The sequence below is a fragment of the Siphateles boraxobius genome, unplaced genomic scaffold (assembly GCF_051911475.1).
Source record: "Siphateles boraxobius isolate OS27281-9 unplaced genomic scaffold, OSU_SipBor_1 107, whole genome shotgun sequence".
NCBI lineage: Eukaryota > Metazoa > Chordata > Actinopteri > Cypriniformes > Leuciscidae > Siphateles > Siphateles boraxobius.
In genome coordinates this window covers 458,432-481,321 of record NW_027508708.1, presented here as the reverse complement: position 1 = coordinate 481,321, position 22,890 = coordinate 458,432, and the positions used below count along the sequence as shown (strand labels likewise).

The window sequence follows — 22,890 nt, the reverse complement described above, 5'->3', positions numbered from 1 at the left end:
TTGAATTACAAAATGAATATAATTGTATTTAGTTGTATTACTGAGGTAAAATGTGTAATTTCATTAGTTACTAATCAAATTAAAAGGAAATTGATTTACATTGATAAACTAATCCAAATAAAATAATCCAAACCACATTTATAATGGGTAATTTATAACAGTAAGCAATTATATTTCCAAAGTAACCTTCCTAACACTGAATGTATGTGAGATTCAACATATTCTCTCTGTTGTGTGAGTAGTGTGACACCCGTCACGCTTTGTTTTGAACCGCACTGCATTTTCACCGCTCGTCCCCCACATCGCATATTGAGAAAATGTCCCGCATTTTTATCAGTCTGTTTGTTTTTAATTATCATATTAAGAAAATCTGCATGCGTTCTTTTGCCTTTTTAGGAAAGCATTTTATTTATTCTTTTTGCACCGTAGTTTTTCACCTGTATTTAACAGCGCTTCGTCAGAAGTACAAATACAACTGCCGTTTTTAAAATCAAATCCAATGGTTGAAAAGGAAGGACTAAACACGGTCACTAGTGGGTTGTCAATCAAAATGTTGAGCGGTGATTCGTTCCATGTGTTCCCTGTCAGAAAACAAATGGATAATTCGGTAAATTAAAATTTTAAGTTTGTAGTTGTTTTAATTCACATCCTTTCTAAAAATATGAAAGTGTTTGGTGTAATATATTCTTAATATATAAGGCTATCATAAACTAATTTCATGTTGTTTTATATTTTATTTGTTCATTATTTATTTTGTTGGATTTTAGTTGGACTTAGTCAGAACTGTTTCAGAAACAGTGATCTACATGATGCGGCTGCCTTACTCAGTGATGTTGAATTTAAATGGCGAGTAAAATAAAGACGTGTTATGTTACATTGTGATGTAATTGTGTTTTCTGGAAGGGACTAAATAACAAAGTATTTTTATCAGCTGAAACGCAGAATACAAATGTTTTTATTAAGTGAAATGGACATTATATAACAGTTTCAGGTTATGTTTTAGTGTTGGTAACATGTCCCACACAAACTTAGTAATCTTCCCACATTTGGTTTGGTGGTCACCCTATGTGTGAATGTGTGGAATTTCTTTGAATTGCCATGAACTTAATTCCACTTCCTGTCATTCCAATTCAAATTCAACTTCCTGTGGGGCGGAGTCAATTCAATTCAAATTCCAATTCATGAATTGAATGGAGGCCGATTCTGAAATTCTGAATTTTGCACAAGCCTGCCAGAAACAGAAGAAGAGAACCCGTCCAGACAAACAGAAAACCTTCTAGCATTCAGATACGACTCAAACCAATTTAATACCCACACATTGTTCTAGTCGTGAGATAAGTATTTGTGGTCCACTGTATCAGAGGGAGCACTTAAATCTTAAATCTAAGAGTAAGAGGCTCACAGAATCCCTAGAGTCACCAGACAATACAATATCATAAAAACTTTTAATAAAGCTGACTCAGTACTGTGATATGTTCTAAACCCAGATTACAATTCTTCAAGAACACTATTTAACTCCTGCAGTTTTTCCAATTCAACTTTCTCTAAGAGTTTAGAAATAAAAGATAAATTTGGTCTATAATTGGAAAGTTTGGTTAGGGCCAAGATTCGTTTTTAAGTAGGGGTTTAACGGTTGAATGTTTTAGGTATTTAGGAACAACCCCTGTGAGAAGGAACTTATTTATTATAGCTAAAATACTATCCTTGAATATATTAAAATAATATGTTATATTAGCATCATGCCATTACCTATTTTCACAATACATCTTTTAACACCATTTAAAATAATTGTACTTTAGTATATTTTCTAAAAAATAAATGTATTTATTTGCACTTTAATTAAAAAAATATTTTAGATATATTTTAACTATATGCTGAAAATGATCATTGTAACAATGCATTGAAAGTATACTTTCAAAATAAAGTATTCTACAACTTCAGGATATTTAATAATGTAAGTTAAATATTAGAGTAATTTAGAGTAGTTCTTCATGCTTGGAATTCACTTCATTACTTGGAAATAAATTGCTTTCAGAAAGTATTGGATTATGCATAAATGCATTGAAAGCCCATTTAAAACATATTTCAATAAAGTGTATGCAATCTATAGGTAATATTTGTTTATCAATGTGCATTTGTTATTAAAGACCACGTGTGCAGTTTGTAGTATTTGGATTAAGCCAAAGGTATTGCTGAGCATATACGTTTTATTCAAATATAATACACTTATGGTATATAGCTTGTATGTTTTGAAGATACCCGTAATGAGACGATAGAGATGAACAGGAGACAGTAGAGATGAACAGGAGACAATAGAGATGAACAGGAGACAATAGAGATGAACAGAAGACAGTAGAGATGAACAGGAGACAGTAGAGATGAACAGGAGATAATATAGAGATGAACAGGAGACAGTAGAGATGAACAGGAGACAATAGAGATGAACAGAAGACAGTAGAGATGAACAGGAGACAGTAGAGATGAACAGGAGATAATATAGAGATGGACAGGAGACAGTAGAGATGAACAGGAGATAATATAGAGATGGACAGGAGACAGTAGAGATGAACAGGAGACAGTAGAGATGAACAGGAGACAGTAGAGATGAACAGGAGACAGTAGAGATGAACAGGAGACAATAGAGATGAACAGGAGACAATAGAGATGAACAGGAGACAGTAGAGATGAACAGGAGACAGTAGAGATGAACAGGAGACAGTAGAGATGAACAGGAGACAATAGAGATGAACAGGAGACAGTAGAGATGAACAGGAGACAGTAGAGATGAACAGGAGACAGTAGAGATGAACAGGAGACAGTAGAGATGAACAGGAGACAATAGAGATGAACAGGAGACAGTAGAGATGAACAGGAGACAGTAGAGATGAACAGGAGACAATAGAGATGAACAGGAGACAGTAGAGATGAACAGGAGACAATAGAGATGAACAGGAGACAGTAGAACTGAACAGGAGACAATAGAGATGAACAGGAGACAGTAGAGATGAACAGGAGACAATAGAGATGAACAGGAGACAATAGAGATGAACAGGAGACAGTAGAGATGAACAGGAGACAGTAGAGATGAACAGGAGACAGTAGAGATGAACAGGAGACAATAGAGATGAACAGGAGACAATAGAGATGAACAGGAGACAGTAGAGATGAACAGGAGACAGTAGAGATGAACAGGAGACAGTAGAGATGAACAGGAGACAATAGAGATGAACAGGAGACAGTAGAGATGAACAGGAGACAGTAGAGATGAACAGGAGACAATAGAGATGAACAGGAGACAGTAGAGATGAACAGGAGACAGTAGAGATGAACAGGAGACAGTAGAGATGAACAGGAGACAATAGAGATGAACAGGAGACAGTAGAGATGAACAGGAGACAATAGAGATGAACAGGAGACAGTAGAGATGAACAGGAGACAGTAGAGATGAACAGGAGACAATAGAGATGAACAGGAGACAGTACAGATGAACAGGAGACAGTTGAGATGAACAGGAGATAATATAGAGATGGACAGGAGACAGTAGAGATGAACAGGAGACAATAGAGATGAACAGGAGACAGTATAGATGAACAGGAGACAATAGAGATGAACAGGAGACAATAGAGATGAACATGAGACAGTAGAGATGAACAGGAGACAATAGAGATGAACAGGAGACAGTAGAACTGAACAGGAGACAATAGAGATGAACAGGAGACAATAGAGATGAACAGGAGACAGTAGAGATGAACAGGAGACAATAGAGATGAACAGGAGACAGTAGAGATGAACAGGAGACAGTAGAGATGAACAGGAGACAGTAGAGATGAACAGGAGACAGTAGAGATGAACAGGAGACAATAGAGATGAACAGGAGACAATAGAGATGAACATGAGACAGTAGAGATGAACAGGAGACAGTAGAGATGAACAGGAGACAATAGAGATGAACAGGAGACAGTAGAGATGAACAGGAGACAGTAGATATGAACAGGAGACAGTAGAGATGAACAGGAGACAGTAGAGATGAACAGGAGACAATAGAGATGAACAGGAGACAGTAGAACTGAACAAGAGACAATAGAGATGAACAGGAGACAATAGAGATGAACAGGAGACAGTAGAGATAAACAGGAGACGATAGAGATGAACAGGAGACAATAGAGATGAACAGGAGACAATAGAGATGAACAGGAGACAGTAGAGATGAACAGGAGACAATAGAGATGAACAGGAGACAGTAGAACTGAACAGGAGACAATAGAGATGAACAGGAGACAATAGAGATGAACTGGAGACAATAGAGATGAACAGGAGACAATAGAGATGAACAGGAGACAGTAGAACTGAACAGGAGACAATAGAGATGAACAGGAGACAATAGAGATGAACAGGAGACAATAGAGATGAACAGGAGACAGTAGAGATGAACAGGAGACAGTAGAGATGAACAGGAGACAATAGAGATGAACAGGAGACAATAGAGATGAACATGAGACAGTAGAGATGAACAGGAGACAGTAGAGATGAACAGGAGACAATAGAAATGAACAGGAGACAGTAGAGATGAACAGGAGACAGTAGAGATGAACAGGAGACAGTAGAGATGAACAGGAGACAGTAGAGATGAACAGGAGACAATAGAGATGAACAGGAGACAGTAGAGATAAACAGGAGACGATAGAGATGAACAGGAGACAATAGAGATGAACAGGAGACAGTAGAGATGAACAGGAGACAATAGAGATGAACAGGAGACAGTAGAGATGAACAGGAGACAATAGAGATGAACAGGAGACAGTAGAGATGAACAGGAGACAGAGGAGTTGAACAGGAGACAATAGAGATGAACATGAGACAATAGAGATGAACAGGAGACAGTAGAGATGAACAGGAGACAATAGAGATGAACAGGAGACAGTAGAGATGAACAGAAGGCAGTAGAGATGAACAGGAGACAATAGAGATGAACAGGAGACAGTAGAGATGAACAGGAGACAGTAGAGATGAACAGGAGACAGTAGAGATGAACAGGAGACAGTAGAGATGAACAGGAGACAGTAGAGATGAACAGGAGACAGTAGAGATGAACAGGAGACAATAGAGATGAACAGGAGACAGTAGAGATGAACAGGAGACAATAGAGATGAACAGGAGACAGTAGAGATGAACAGGAGACAGTAGAGATGAACAGGAGACAATAGAGATGAACAGGAGACAATAGAGATGAACAGGAGACAGTAGAGATGAACAGGAGACAGTAGAGATGAACAGGAGACAATAGAGATGAACAGGAGACAGTAGAGATGAACAGGAGACAATAGAGATGAACAGGAGACAGTAGAACTGAACAGGAGACAATAGAGATGAACAGGAGACAATAGAGATGAACAGGAGACAATAGAGATGAACAGGAGACAGTAGAGATGAACAGGAGACAGTAGAGATGAACAGGAGACAGTAGAGATGAACAGGAGACAGTAGAGATGAACAGGAGACAGTAGAGATGAACAGGAGACAGTAGAGATGAACAGGAGACAATAGAGATGAACAGGAGACAGTAGAGATGAACAGGAGACAGTAGAGATGAACAGGAGACAATAGAGATGAACAGGAGACAGTAGAGATGAACAGGAGACAGTAGAGATGAACAGGAGACAGTAGAGATGAACAGGAGACAATAGAGATGAACAGGAGACAGTAGAGATGAACAGGAGACAATAGAGATGAACAGGAGACAGTAGAGATGAACAGGAGACAGTAGAGATGAACAGGAGACAATAGAGATGAACAGGAGACAGTTGAGATGAACAGGAGATAATATAGAGATGGACAGGAGACAGTAGAGATGAACAGGAGACAATAGAGATGAACAGGAGACAGTATAGATGAACAGGAGACAATAGAGATGAACAGGAGACAATAGAGATGAACATGAGACAGTAGAGATGAACAGGAGACAATAGAGATAAACAGGAGACAGTAGAACTGAACAGGAGACAATAGAGATGAACAGGAGACAATAGAGATGAACAGGAGACAGTAGAGATGAACAGGAGACAGTAGAGATGAACAGGAGACAATAGAAATGAACAGGAGACAGTAGAGATGAACAGGAGACAGTAGAGATGAACAGGAGACAGTAGAGATGAACAGGAGACAGTAGAGATGAACAGGAGACAATAGAGATGAACAGGAGACAATAGAGATGAACATGAGACAGTAGAGATGAACAGGAGACAGTAGAGATGAACAGGAGACAATAGAGATGAACAGGAGACAGTAGAGATGAACAGGAGACAGTAGATATGAACAGGAGACAGTAGAGATGAACAGGAGACAGTAGAGATGAACAGGAGACAATAGAGATGAACAGGAGACAGTAGAACTGAACAAGAGACAATAGAGATGAACAGGAGACAATAGAGATGAACAGGAGACAGTAGAGATAAACAGGAGATGATAGAGATGAACAGGAGACAATAGAGATGAACAGGAGACAATAGAGATGAACAGGAGACAGTAGAGATGAACAGGAGACAATAGAGATGAACAGGAGACAGTAGAACTGAACAGGAGACAATAGAGATGAACTGGAGACAATAGAGATGAATAGGAGACTATAGAGATGAACAGGAGACAGTAGAACTGAACAGGAGACAATAGAGATGAACAGGAGACAATAGAGATGAACAGGAGACAATAGAGATGAACAGGAGACAGTAGAGATGAACAGGAGACAGTAGAGATGAACAGGAGACAATAGAGATGAACAGGAGACAATAGAGATGAACATGAGACAGTAGAGATGAACAGGAGACAGTAGAGATGAACAGGAGACAATAGAAATGAACAGGAGACAGTAGAGATGAACAGGAGACAGTAGAGATGAACAGGAGACAGTAGAGATGAACAGGAGACAGTAGAGATGAACAGGAGACAATAGAGATGAACAGGAGACAGTAGAGATAAACAGGAGACGATAGAGATGAACAGGAGACAATAGAGATGAACAGGAGACAGTAGAGATGAACATGAGACAGTAGAGATGAACAGGAGACAGTATAGATGAACAGGAGACAATAGAGATGAACAGGAGACAGTAGAGATGAACAGGAGACAGTAGAGATGAACAGGAGACAGTAGAGATGAACAGGAGACAGTAGAGATGAACAGGAGACAGTAGAGATGAACATTAGACAATAGAGATGAACAGGAGACAGTGGAGATGAACAGGAGACAGTAGAGATGAACAGGAGACAGTAGAGATGAACAGGAGACAATAGAGATGAACAGGAGACAATAGAGATGAACAGGAGACAGTAGAGATGAACATTAGACAATAGAGATGAACAGGAGACAGTGGAGATGAACAGGAGACAGTAGAGATGAACAGGAGACAGTAGAGATGAACAGGAGACAATAGAGATGAACAGGAGACAATAGAGATGAACAGGAGACAGTAGAGATGAACATTAGACAATAGAGATGAACAGGAGACAGTAGAGATGAACAGGAGACAGTAGAGATGAACAGGAGACAGTGGAGATGAACAGGAGACAGTGGAGATGAACAGGAGACAGTAGAGATGAACAGGAGACAGTAGAGATGAACAGGAGACAGTAGAGATGAACAGGAGACAGTAGAGATGAACAGGAGACAGTAGAGATGAACAGGAGACAGTAGAGATGAACAGGAGACAATAGAGATGAACAGGAGACAGTAGAGATGAACAGGAGACAGTAGAGATGAACAGGAGACAGTAGAGATGAACAGGAGACAGTAGAGATGAACAGGAGACAGTAGAGATGAACAGGAGACAGTAGAGATGAACAGGAGACAATAGAGATGAACAGGAGACAGTAGAGATGAACAGGAGACAATAGAGATGAACAGGAGACAGTAGAGATGAACAGGAGACAGTAGAGATGAACAGGAGACAGTAGAGATGAACAGGAGACAGTAGAGATGAACAGGAGACAGTGGAGATGAACAGGAGACAGTAGAGATGAACAGGAGACAGTAGAGATGAACAGGAGACAATAGAGATGAACAGGAGACAGTAGAGATGAACAGAGCTTCGGGAAACAATGAAGATTTCTTAGAGTGAGTTCTCGTTTTTGATTGGTTGACAGATATTCCCAGGGTGTTGATTAATTAATTGTCTGTAACTCCACAGCAGGTTTATTTCTAATCAGGATGCTTAAACAGTGGAATAAAATACAATGTGAAAATAGTTTTCAGATGAACATTATATAAACGTGCGTGTGGTAACTGCGGTATAAGTGTAATAAATCCCCCAGGACTGACGGCCACGAGCGAGGCACTTTCAGAAGCCAGTGTGTGTTTAACTCCCAGTGTTGCGTAATCCCTGCATCCATCATTACTGATCACAATCCAAACACTTCCTCAATGATATTTGCTCATGAGTGCATGTGCTCAAACGCCAATGACAGGACAAAACAGCAAATAATGAGAAGTACACAAAGTGTGAGTGTGTCAGTGATGACTCTGAAGACTGACGCTCATCGCTCTGTGCTTCAGGCTTTCAGGCCCATGATCCTCTGCTCTCAGTGTCTATATCTGGGCATTCACACGCAACATATGCAGGTGCAGAAACGTTTGGGTGGATGCTGACAACATCTAAAAAATAAGCAGTATTAGGCCTACATATTTACAGTTAACAAAACATAAAATATTCACAAATCGTTTATACCATAAATATATTTATGAAGTTACATGTTTACCATTTTATAGATATATTTTAGATCCCTTAACTCAGGGGCGTCCAAACTTTATTTAAACGGGGCCAGATGCGATGTTGTGGACATGCCTTGGGGCCGGATACTTCTCCTTCATATATATATATATATAATTCATAATATTAGCCTACATGTTTTGTGAGTCTTGAGTTGGGATGAGGCTATACATTTATTTTCATTAGCACAAACAGTATGATGAAACAGTAAATATTCGTATTGAGTTAGAACTCTAATCTTATTAAATTTAACCATTGGTTCCTCCTGTTGTCCGTGTCAGTGTTGAGAATGTCAGCGCTGTTTCATCCGTCTTTAAACTAGTTTAAATCACAGAACGCAGAACTGGATCTCACTGCGCTGTGTAGTGGTCACATGATCGAGACCGGTCAGCGAGTGAACGGGCAGAGATAATAAATGGTCGAGTGGCACGTTTCAAATGCATAAACAAGTAGCTCTGTTTCGTTCTGCTTTTGGCGCGTTTAATGTTTCTCATAAGCAACAAAAATGTGCTTATCAGTTATCAAATTTTGTTTCACTCATGGTTTACTGCAACACCTGGCCAAAATCCAGTGCTGACACCTTGTGTTGACGCTGTGAAACTGTATGCGAGCCGCATGTAGTGTATTTTAATAAGCTGCGGGCCACTGCTTTAACTCTATCCCCCAAACCTACACATAACAACTGTATATAACAATATAAAACTAATCAGGCAGAAAAATCTACAGTGACAATAAGTTTAGTTGTACCATCATATATATTTGATCTCTCAGCATGTTCGTGCATTAGTCAAGACCGGCCGCCCCTCGTGTGTCAGCACGACCATACCCGCGACTGTGTTGGGCTCATCAGACTCACTACCCTGAACACTCCCTGACTGCCTTTATAGAGCTGGACTCAATAGCTGCGTTTCCACTGTCGGGCCAAAGGCGGGCATGCTAGTATCAGGCCAGCCGCTTTCCCACTGTGACCTCCGGGGCTTCCTCAGCCAACGGCCAGCGTTTGTGGCCCGACGAATACCTCGGTCCAGAGCGGGCCAGCTCGGGCTAGAGGAGTTACGAACAGAGGCGGGTTTACCGGAGTCTGGAGACGCCAGCGCCGCAGGATTCTGTCAGCATTAAAGACTTTTAAAATAATTTACCTCAAAACTCACTTTAATGTTTGAATGCTTTCTTTTTGTGATCCGATGTGGATTCTGATCACCGTATAAGGTAGAAATATTTATATGCGATGCAAAAGACTATGCAAGCTAAATTACCATATTAAATATGAACGCTTGAAGAAATCAGACAAATCATAAATTCTTTCACAATCATGTTTTTATTTACAGAAAAAAACCCTTAGAAGCCTATGGAGGAGTGATCCAGCTCTCAGATTTAATCACAAATATCTTAATTTGTGTTCCGAAGATGAACGAAGGTCTTACGGGGTTGAACAACATGAGGGAGAGTAATTACTGACAGAATTTACATTTTTGGGTGAACGATCCCTTTAAATAGATGCTACCCTATATTTATGTTGTAAATCTAGTTTACATACACTGTTATGTAATTAGTTATAAACTTTGTAAACAGGAAAATAATCTTCCGCTTTCTCAGATTTTGTCTGGACTGGTACACTTGATTCCAGTTCGCATGGATACACGGAACCGACTTAAAATTCTGTATTTTGCTGCCGGACAAGTAATTTGGCGATGTCAATTTGTAAAGAAAGACTACATGCATGCGCACATATATATTCAAACACGCATAGCCTACCTATAGACTGAACACGTAAGACACATGTGCACGCTGTCACCATTTACACAGATTCATGTTTTTGAAGTTTACGCGGAGATGATAACTTTTCTCAAAACTTTCGAAAACTTGCATCTTGGATCCTGTTTCAGAGTTTGTGTTCTCGAACTCCAAACACTGTTGTCATGCGAGTGAGCGGCCAGAACACATTAAAAGTTTCTGTTTTCTGTTAGAACGGTGTCGTGTTAGCGGCCCTTAACTTATTAACTAATGATCTTTACAACGGAAGTGAATCAATCAAAACTAACTTTAGCTGGACAATAACTTTATTCTAGATCTGCTGTAAAGCCAAAACAATCTATGTTACCGTAATTTCCTATTATCACAGTAAAGCTGCTTTGAAACGATCTATATTGTTATATTGTTTTAAGTGCTGTATAAATTAAGCTGACTTGACTTGATAATATACATGATGACAATAGACACTGAATAAAAGTCCACCTGACATCACTTACTGACCTCACCACAACATTATACACAACAAAAGCAGGTTTATTCAGTGAAAAGAGTAGCTTCCATGCAAGGCCTCCGCAGCAACTGCTGCCATGAGGCCGATGTACACTGAAGACTTTCCTCGTGACGATGACAGATGTCTGAGTGAGGTTACGCTTTACAGAGACTACACACACACACACACACACACACACACCACTGCAATAACAGCCTACTCTCCATCAATGCACCAGTCTAATAAACCACACTACTGTCCACAACAATCTCTGACATTTAGAATACAGTGCCCCTGAATATGTGTTCCTCATCTTCACATCGATGGACAGAGGGATATATTCAGTAGAGAAACAGACATAGACAGAAATAATGTGTCTTACCTTACAAACTGACTAAAAGCTGCTATCTTCCATAGGCTCAGATGACGTGAGGGGGTTTCTGTCAGGAGCTAACGCCACAGCTAACGCCAAAGCTAACGTCTTCTGGAGCTCGGTGAACATCTTCCAGCGCTAGAGACGCTAGTGTCCGATGGAGCGGGAGACTCCCAGCAGACGGCAGGCAGGAGCCTAAACACCTTCAGCCGCTTAATAATGAATGAAGTGTAACTAGACTCTCAGATGCACATCATCACTGCTGCCATGATAACACACAACCTTCCCTAACAGAACCACACGCACACACTATCATTATATCATTTAGTGTTCATTTATAACTATATGCCAACCAAGCAATCACTAAAAATACTATGCCAGTGAATGCTTGCTTATACCGGAGGACAGGTCCCAGAATGCCTGCAGAAAGACTGAGATCAGGCCCTGAACAGAGCAGAATTACTGACACACATTGTGTTCAACATGGAGATGATCTGGATTACTGAAGCTGTTTTACTATGCTTTTGTATAAAACTACTTCTTAATGTATCAATATCATTAAGGATATTTATGCATCTTCTGTATGAAGACACTAAAGTGTGTATGTGTTTCCATTAAAATATTGTCATCTTTAGATCTATTTGTCCTAAAGGGAGTCGGATCACTGTAACCCGTCTCTGTGTGTTGTGTGAAGAGTGTATGTGAAGAGTGTGTTGTTTGAGAATGTGTGTGAAGTGTGTTGTTTGAGAGTGTGTGTGAAGCCACAGGTCACGTCGACACACTCCTGGAGAGAGGCTGATCAGAGGAGAAGACTCCCTGTGGGACGTCCTTCACTCACACACACACACACACACACACACACACACACAAAGGGTTGGAGTCACGCTCTCCGGCAGCTGCTGATAGCCAAACACACCTGCCCTCTTCATCTCCAGACTCACTCCCTCAGGCACTAACCCATCATCTGTCCCATACTGACACGATCATCAACACTTCAAACACATCGCTTGTGCCACTGGTGGATCTCTGCTAGATAAATACTTTTACTCATCCACGAGAGTCTCTTTTGTGGCAAAACACAGCAGCTGTAAGAGTCCAGCTTCACACAGTTTCAGACACGCTCCCGGCTCTGAAAAAGCTCTTGTATTGTTCAACCACATTCTTAGCATCGTTCATTATGACACACAAGTCCGTGCACAGGAAACGCCACGCTTCCCCAGGCCTCAGGTGTGCGTCTGAGAGCCAGGAACAGCGGGAGGAGGCAGGGATGAAGATGAAGCGATCTGTCAGTCACTTCTCGTTCCTGCAGCGAAGACGACCTGGGATGAAAACTGCTGCCGTTGACAAAGAAAATAGCAAACGACCCGCGGAAATGGGCCAACAACTGTACGCTCCTGATTGAGACACGCTACTGAGTGTGGATTCTGCTTTCACTCAAATCATGGAAATAGAAAAGATGCAGAAATGTAAAGGACAGTTAGCTAGAGGACATCATGAGCGAGAACTGTGTGTGCTTCTGTGCTGAACACAAGCTCATCACTGACGCTCATCACGGCAGAGTCTCCTCCATCATAAAAGTGCATCTATCCATCATAAAAGTGCATCTATCCATCATAAAAGTGCATCTATCCATCATAAAAGTGCATCATAAAAGTGCATCCATCCATCATATAAGTGCATCAATCTATCATAAAAGTGCATCTGTCCATCATAAAAGTGCATCCGTCCATCATAAAAGTGCATCTATCCATCATAAAAGTGCATCTATCCATCATAAAAGTGCATCTATCCATCATAAAAGTGCATCATAAAAGTGCATCCATCCATCATATAAGTGCATCTGTCCATCATAAAAATGCATCTGTCATCATAAAAGTGCATCTATCCATCATACAAGTGCATACATCCATCCATCATAAAAGTGCATCTGTCCATCATAAAAGTGCATCTATCCATCATACAAGTGCATCCATCCATCCATCATAAAAGTGCATCTATCCATCATAAAAGTGCATCTGTCCATCATAAAAGTGCGTCTGTCCATCATAAAAGTGCATCTGTCCATCATACAAGTGCATCCATCCATCCATCATAAAAGTGCATCTGTCCATCATAAAAGTGCGTCTGTCCATCATAAAAGTGCATCTGTCCATCATACAAGTGCATCCATCCATCCATCATAAAAGTGCATCTATCCATCATAAAAGTGCATCTGTCCATCATAAAAGTGCATCTGTCCATCATAAAAGTGCATCTATCCATCATACAAGTGCATCCATCCATCCATCATAAAAGTGCATCTATCCATCATAAAAGTGCATCTGTCCATCATAAAAGTGCATCTATCCATCATAAAAGTGCATCTATCAATCATAAAAGTGCATCTGTCCATGATAAAAGTGCATCTATCCATCATAAAAGTGCATCTGTCCATCATAAAAGTGCATATATCCATCATAAAAGTGCATCTATCCATCATAAAAGTGCATCTGACCATCATAAAAGTGCATCTATCCATCATAAAAGTGCATCTGACCATCATAAAAGTGCATCTATCCATCATCAAAGTGCATCTGTCCAACATATAAGTGCATCTGTCCATCATAAAAGTGCATCCATCCATCCATCATAAAAGTGCATCTATCCATCATAAAAGTGCATCTATCCATCATAAAAGTGCATCTGTCCATCATAAAAGTGCATCCATCCATCATAAAAGTGCATCTGTCCATCATAAAAGTGCATCTATCCATCATAAAAGTGCATCTGTCCATCATAAAAGTGCATCTGTCCATCATAAAAGTGCATCTGACCATCATAAAAGTGCATCTGACCATCATAAAAGTGCATCCATCCATCATAAAAAGCGCATCCATCCATCATAAAAAGCACATCCATCCATCATAAAAGTGCATCCATCCATCATAAAAGTGCATCTGTCCATCATACAAGTGCATCCATCCATCAGAAAAGTGCATCTGTCCATCATAAAAGTGCATCTATCCATCATAAAAGTGCATCTGATCATCATAAAAGTGCATCTATCCATCATAAAAATGCATCTATCCATCATAAAAGTGTATCTGTCCATCATAAAAGTGCATTTATCCATCATAAAAGTGCATCCATCCATCATAAAAGTGCATCTGTCCATCCATCCATCCATCATAAAAATGCATTTGTCCATCATAAAAGTGCATCTGTCCATCATAAAAGTGCATATATCCATCATAAAAGTGCATCTATCCATCATAAAAGTGCATCTGACCATCATAAAAGTGCATCTATCCATCATAAAAGTGCATCTGACCATCATAAAAGTGCATCTATCCATCATCAAAGTGCATCTGTCCAACATATAAGTGCATCTGTCCATCATAAAAGTGCATCCATCCATCCATCATAAAAGTGCATCTATCCATCATAAAAGTGCATCTATCCATCATAAAAGTGCATCTGTCCATCATAAAAGTGCATCCATCCATCATAAAAGTGCATCTGTCCATCATAAAAGTGCATCTATCCATCATAAAAGTGCATCTGTCCATCATAAAAGTGCATCTGTCCATCATAAAAGTGCATCCATCCATCATAAAAAGCGCATCCATCCATCATAAAAAGCGCATGCATCCATCGTAAAAGTGCATCCATCCATCATAAAAGTGCATCTGTCCATCATACAAGTGCATCCATCCATCATAAAAGTGCATCTATCCATCATAAAAGTGCATCTGTCCATCATAAAAGTGCATCTGCCCATCATAAAAGTGCATCCATCCATCATACAAGTGCATCTGTCCATCATAAAAGTGTATCTGTCCATGATAAAAGTGCATCTGTCCATCATAAAAGTGCATCTGACCATCATAAAAGTGCATCCATCCATCATAAAAGTGCATCTGTCCATCATAAAAGTGCATCTGTCCATCATAAAAGTGCATCTGACCATCATAAAAGTGCATCCATCCATCATACAAGTGCATCTGTCCATCATAAAAGTGTATCTGTCCATGATAAAAGTGCATCTGTCCATCATAAAAGTGCATCTGTCCATCATACAAGAAGTGCATCTATCCATCATAAAAGTGCATCTGTCCATCATACAAGTGCATCCATTCATCAGAAAAGTGCATCTGTCCATCATAAAAGTGCATCTGTCCATCATAAAAGTGCATCCATCCATCATACAAGTGCATCTGTCCATCATAAAAGTGTATCTGTCCATGATAAAAGTGCATCTGTCCATCATAAAAGTGCATCTGACCATCATAAAAGTGCATCCATCCATCATAAAAGTGCATCTGTCCATCATAAAAGTGCATCTGTCCATCATAAAAGTGCATCTGACCATCATAAAAGTGCATCCATCCATCATACAAGTGCATCTGTCCATCATAAAAGTGTATCTGTCCATGATAAAAGTGCATCTGTCCATCATAAAAGTGCATCTGTCCATCATACAAGTGCATCCATCCATCATAAAAGTGCATCTATCCATCATAAAAGTGCATCTGTCCATCATACAAGTGCATCCATTCATCAGAAAAGTGCATCTGTCCATCATAAAAGTGCATCTGTCCATCATAAAAGTGCATCCATCCATCATACAAGTGCATCTGTCCATCATAAAAGTGTATCTGTCCATGATAAAAGTGCATCTGTCCATCATAAAAGTGCATCTGACCATCATAAAAGTGCATCCATCCATCATAAAAGTGCATCTGTCCATCATAAAAGTGCATCTGTCCATCATAAAAGTGCATCTGTCCATCATAAAAGTGCATCCATCCATCATACAAGTGCATCTGTCCATCATAAAAGTGTATCTGTCCATGATAAAAGTGCATCTGTCCATCATAAAAGTGCATCTGACCATCATAAAAGTGCATCCATCCATCATAAAAGTGCATCTGTCCATCATAAAAGTGCATCTGTCCATCATAAAAGTGCATCTGACCATCATAAAAGTGCATCTGACCATCATAAAAGTGCATCCATCCATCATAAAAAGCGCATCCATCCATCATAAAAAGCACATCCATCCATCATAAAAGTGCATCCATCCATCATAAAAGTGCATCTGTCCATCATACAAGTGCATCCATCCATCAGAAAAGTGCATCTGTCCATCATAAAAGTGCATCTATCCATCATAAAAGTGCATCTGATCATCATAAAAGTGCATCTATCCATCATAAAAATGCATCTATCCATCATAAAAGTGTATCTGTCCATCATAAAAGTGCATTTATCCATCATAAAAGTGCATCCATCCATCATAAAAGTGCATCTGTCCATCCATCCATCCATCATAAAAATGCATTTGTCCATCATAAAAGTGCATCTGTCCATCATAAAAGTGCATCTATCCATCATAAAAGTGCATCTGACCATCATAAAAGTTCATCTATCATCATAAAAATGCATCTGTCCATCATAAAAGTGCATCTGTCCATCATAAAAGTGCATCCATCCATCATAAAAGTGCATCTGTCCATCATAAAAGTGCATCTGTCCATCATAAAAGTGCATCTATTTATCATAAAAGTGCATTTATCCATCATAAAAGTGCATCTATTTATCATAAAAGTGCATTTATCCATCATAAAAGTGCATCCATCCATCATAAAAGTGCATCCATCCATCATAAAAGTGCATCTATCCATCATAAAAGTGCCATCTATCCATCATAAAAGTGCCATCTGTCCATCATAAAAGTGCATCTGTCCATCATAAAAGTGCATCTATCCATCATAAAAGTGCATCTATCCATCATAAAAGTGCATCTATCCATCATAAAAGTAGTCCATACGACTCCAGTGGGTGAATAAAGACCTTCCGAAGTGAAGCCATGGGTTTTTGTAAGAAGAATGTCCATATTTAAAATGTATAATCTATTATAAATTATAATCTTTAATCACTGGCTTCCGGCCACAGCCGTACATGAGTTCACGAGAGAGTCGAGTTCTGGCGGAAGAGTGACCTCTGACCCCACACATGACCCAGCTCCTCGTGACGTCTGACCCCATGCATGACCCAGCTCCTCGTGACCTCTGACCCCACACATGACCTAGCTCCTCGTGACCTCTGACCCCATGCATGACCCAGCTCCTCGTGACCTCTGACCCCACACATGACCCAGCTCCTTGTGACCTCTGACCCCACACATGACCTTGATCCTCTTCTCTTACATCGTGTGACCTCTGACCCCGTGCATGACCCAGCTCCTCGTGACCTCTGACCCCACGCATGACCCAGCTCCTCGTGACCTCTGACCCCACACATGACCCAGCTCCCTGTGACCTGACCCCACGCATGACCTTGCTCCTCTTCTCTTACATCGAGTGACCTCTGACCCCATGCATGACCTAGCTCCTCGTGACCTCTGACCCCACGCATGACCTTTGATCTGACATTTGCAGCGATTAATAACTAAACTCTGCGCTGTACCTCATATAAAGCTATTATAGCACCAGAGAGGCCTGTGACTGCAACACATCGTCTTTCGGACTACTGTTGTCACCGATTTTGACATTTTTGCAATAAATACATTTTTGTGATTACACTTGTTGTCTGACTGTTGTTTTTTCTTCTTCTTTATACTTACATATTTTTAGAAAATGGTTATGGGTAGGTTTAGTAGTTTGAGTGGGATTAGCAGCTACATAATGCTACATTGTTACTGAAAGTGTAATTTTCCAACACATTTCTATCGATTACATGTTAGCCTAGCCTATATTCTTTTTATCTCCTCTTTAAAATGGTAATGTTTAGGTTTTGGGGTAGGGGTTAAGAAATCTACAATTTATCTATACAATGCTAAAAGGGCACTTATACAAATATATTTATGAAAAAAAGTTTTGTAAATACTTCAAGTTTTTAGCTGTAAAAATGTAGCCTAATAATGTTTACAATTAATTGTTGCAAAAACACCATATTGTACGTTTCAGCATTTATCCAAACATACAAAAATATGTTTTGTATGTCTAAATGTTCTGTTATAAAGGGTTACTTGTCTGTCATTGATTACTCACCCTCATGTTGTTCCACACAACCTCAGAACACAAATGAAAATCTTTCTGATGAAATCTGAGAGTTTTCTGTCCCTCCGATGACAGCTACGCAACTACCACATTCAAGGCCCAGAAAGGTAGAAAAGACATCTAGGGCTGCAACAACTAATCGATAAAATCGATTATTATCGATCATGAACATTATCAACAATGAGTTTGATGCTCGATTAGTCGCGTCTGCACGCTGTGCTCGGAAACACAGTCATGAATAACATCTATTTGGATTAAATGCGAATGTAAAATAGCGGAGGACACAGAGTGAGCACTGAGGGAAAGGTACATGACCCAAGCTGTCTGAAACATGAGAATGCTTTATATTTATAATCGCTTCAAACTAAATCATAAGCGTTATACCCGTGTAACAGACAATGTGAGCCGTTTACTGCGTCTGGCACGTGTTTTACCTCAGCGCATAACTTACATTTTATGGTTATCCTTATCTTTAAATGTTAGAAAGTCCCGCGAGTATTTTCATTTAGCACAGTCTTACCACTAGCGAGTCTTGTTAAACTTCAATGTTCGGTGAAAGAGCCGCCGGTGCAACCACCTAGCAACACAATAGCAACCACCCAGAATACCGTAGCAACCGCCTAGCAATGCCCTAGCAACCAGCCAAAAATACCCTAGCAACGCCCTAGCAACCACCCAGAATACCCTAGCAACCGCCTAGCAACACCATTGCAACCACCCAGAATACCCTAGCAACCGCCTAGCAATCACCCAGAACACCCTAGCAACCGCCCAGAACACCCTAGCAACCCCCCAGAATACCCTAGCAACCCCCTAGCAATGCCCTAGCAACCATCCAGAATACCTTAGCAACCACCTAGCAACACCATAGCAACCACCCAGAATACCCTAGCAACCACCCAGCAACACCCTAGCAACCATCCAGAACACCCTACCAACTGCCTAGGAACACCATAGCAAACACCCAGAACACCCTAGCAACCACCTAGCAACACATTTACATTTACATTTATTCATTTAGCTGACGCTTTTATCCAAAGCAACTTACAATTTCTATATTTCAAGTCGCACGCCTCTGGAGCAACTAGGGGTTAAGTGTCTTGCTCAGGGACACATTGGTGTCTCACAGTGGATTCGAACCCGGGTCTCTCACACCAAAGGCATGTGTCTTATCCACTGCGCCATCACCACCCACAACCACCCAGAATACCCTAGCAACGGCCGAGCAATCACCCAGAACACCCTAGCAACCGCCCAGAACACCCTAGCAACCACCCAGAACACCCTAGCAACCGCCTAGCAACACCATAGCAACCACCCAGAACACCCTAGCAACCACCTAGCATCCACCTGAACACATGAATAAGCCATATCTCAGCACCAGAACATCGCACAGAAATGTACATTCTAGTTCTGACTAAAATACACATTTTGCCGAAATATTTGTTGTTAGAAATTTTTTATTTAGTTGTTTTAATTTCTGCTTTAAAAAAGGAAGCAATCAGTTGTTTTTAGCTTTAGAATGTAATGTTTTTGTGGGGTTTTTTTGTTCGTTCTTTTGCTCATAATGTAGGCCTACAGCATACTTTCGCTATATTTGTTTTCATAGGCTTTATATTACACATTGTTTGGAAGCATTGGGCAGGATGTGGAATAACATTTTAATTTTTAATTATGATAATTGTAAGATTTTCCACCTGGTTAATCGATTAATCGTAAAAAAAACACAGGTATAATAATCAAAATAATCGATAGTTGCAGCCCTTAAGACATCATTAAAGTAATCCATGTGACTCCAGGGGCCTCATTTATAAAACTTTGCGTAGGATTTGCGTCAGAAGTGGCGTACGGATGAAAAACAGGATGTGCGTGCGCACAGAATTATTCAGATTTATAAAACCGTGCGCACGCACATCCTACGCAGTTTTCCCTTAATAAATCACAATCAATTCTAAATGTAGCGCAGCTTTTGCGGCTTCATGTCACGCCCATAGTTGCCCATAAATAGTCCGTGAAACGCCCACAAGTTAATATTCATCGATTGCGAAATCATGGCAAACACAGAGAGGAAATCAAAAAAACGTAACTTCACTTGATGTGAAGAAGAAATGATCGTTGGCGAGGTGGAAAAGAGGAGTAAAATGTTGTTTGGAGGGCACAGTGTGGGCATTACGTCATTACGCATTGTGATGCATCATGGCATTTTATTACCATCCATTTGATTGCATCTGACAAGCTACAGATGTTATGAGGATGAATTGCATAACATGCCAATATTATTGCAGAACACATTTCACTTTTATTTTTGCAAATATGTTAATTTGCATTTCTGTTGTAATCTTCGTTTGATTTTCTTTGTTTTACACTGCAGATCGATCAAACGGGTGTTTGTGTAGGCTGTTGCTTTGTGAAGTCTTCGTGTTATTTATGAGAGGCAGTATTGCCATTTATTTTACACAACGGTCTACAGTTTCACACACTTTCACGTGTTTCTTCCATCTGCCGACGGTGTCGCCATTTCTCATTTCACCCGTTTTGGTGCGTACGCCTGGGTCAGAGCTTGCGTGAAGGACCGCACATTTTCCCGTCAAGTTTGCTTTTTATAAATACCATTTATTGCGTAGAGAGCGGCGTACGCCTTCCTTTGTGCGTACGCAACGTTTATAAATGAGGCCCCATTTGTTTAACCTCAGTTTTATTAAGTGACATAAGTGCTTTATTTACAAAATATGAATCTCCAGCGCATTCACACAATAATGTATGCTCTCGCGTCAACACATCATCCGTCGTGCTCTTGTGGAGATTCATATTTTCGTAAATAAAGTGGTAATTTATGTTTTTTGCACACAAAGCACTCACGTTGCGTCATAAAACTGAGGTAAAAGGGATAGTTCTCCCAGAAATTAAAATTCTGTCATAATTTACTCGCCCTCAAGTCGTTCCAAACCTGTATACAGTAGTCAATGGGGGGCGAGATAGGCTGTGTAAAAACATCCTAAACAAATATCTTCCTCTGTGTTCAGCAGCGCAAAGAAATGAATATTGGAACGACTTGAGGGCGAGTAAATTATGACAGACTTTTCATTTCTGGGTGAACTATCCCTTTAACCCACTGGAGTCACATCATGATGACTTTAATGATGTCTTTACCGTCTGGGCCTTGAAAGTGGTAGTGCTCAGATTTCATCAAAAATATCTTCATTTGTGTTCTGAAGATGAAGGAAAGTCTTACGGGTTTGGAACGACTTGAGGGAGAGTAATTACTGACAGAATTTTTTATTTTTGGGTGAAATAAACCTTTAATGCCCACACATTAAGAATGAGAGCAGGCTTAACTCTTCACACACACGACTGAAGTATCTCTCGGACTCCTGAAACGGTTTCTAAACGCAGACCAGCTGTCCTGAGCCGAACTGAACTCATACACTCTCAAACACAGACCGCCAACTTTATAACTGCTTATGAAGACTTTTTGCAAGCCGCAAAAGAGGAATTGAGTTTGTGTTTTGAGAAACTGCTGACTGGCCTGGGCCGAACAAAGAGTCTTTCAGCTGCGTAACCGAGTCCCTGAGTGTCCCTCGCTCATCTGTGCTCATTGAACACTGCTCTCAGTGCTAACGCACACACACACACACACACACACCTGCAGTTAACCTGTTCCTGACCACCTTCTGATCACTAGTTCATCAAAGTGTGGGACTCTTTAAAGAAACACTCAGATCACTGCTAAAGTCAGAGCTGGGTTTAGGTTAACTTAAGGTTTGCTGTAAAACTAAACACTTTATTATACACATACATTTGACAAAATAATTTGACTCTAATGTTTTAATAAAGTCAAAGCATATGTTTGACCATGTATCACAAAAATTGAGAAAAGGATTTACAGTACCGTCTCCATGATAATGCAATGTCCAAAGAAGAGTTTTGAGAGTTTAAACTTTGGAAAGAAGCATAATGTCCCGGCAGCGTCTGTGGAGCACCTCGACACAGCTCCTTCTCTAATCATTACCCATGTGTCCCTGCGCTGGCGATGCGGACGGCCCTTTAGAGAGCTGGAAGAGCCACGCTTGCGGTGTGTGTGTGTGTGTCAGTCCGGCTCTGCTGGGCCGCGCTCCAGACCCGGCTGTTTCCGTCTGGGCTTCTCCTCAGCACATTCTGTGGGCACACATGTGATCACACTGGCTATGCAGAGCTGTAATTGCAGACTTCATCAGATCCGCTCAGCCGCCAACACCAGCACTTTAAACTCCCTGGAAAACAGTCGCATAAATAAACGTGGGCCTGGAATCCAGATGTGGAGAGGGGAGGAACGAGAGGCCGGGAAACAGTGAGCCAGAGCATGGGAAAAAAGAAAACACTGCTTTATGTGACAGGAGACTGGGTTTCTCAGAAGAAGGGAGGAGCCGTCTGGGTTCGGTTATTCCTAGACTTTTACCATTAGACGTTCAGGGTATCTGATTTCTACACTGGAAAA

The 22,890-nt window shown here is 40.4% G+C and overlaps 1 protein-coding gene across 4 annotated transcripts in view; it reads right to left on the bottom strand.

Moving 5' to 3' along the window:
- insc (INSC spindle orientation adaptor protein) overlaps positions 1-22,890 on the bottom strand; it is a 191,487-nt gene extending 168,597 nt beyond the window's left edge. For 2 of the 4 annotated variants that reach the window (XM_077247158.1, XM_077247159.1), the window contains exon 1: positions 22,306-22,890. The gene's annotated coding sequence lies outside the window, so the exon portion shown is untranslated. The remainder of the gene's footprint in view (positions 1-22,305) is intronic. The other 2 variants (XM_077247163.1, XM_077247164.1) reach the window with 1 other exon arrangement.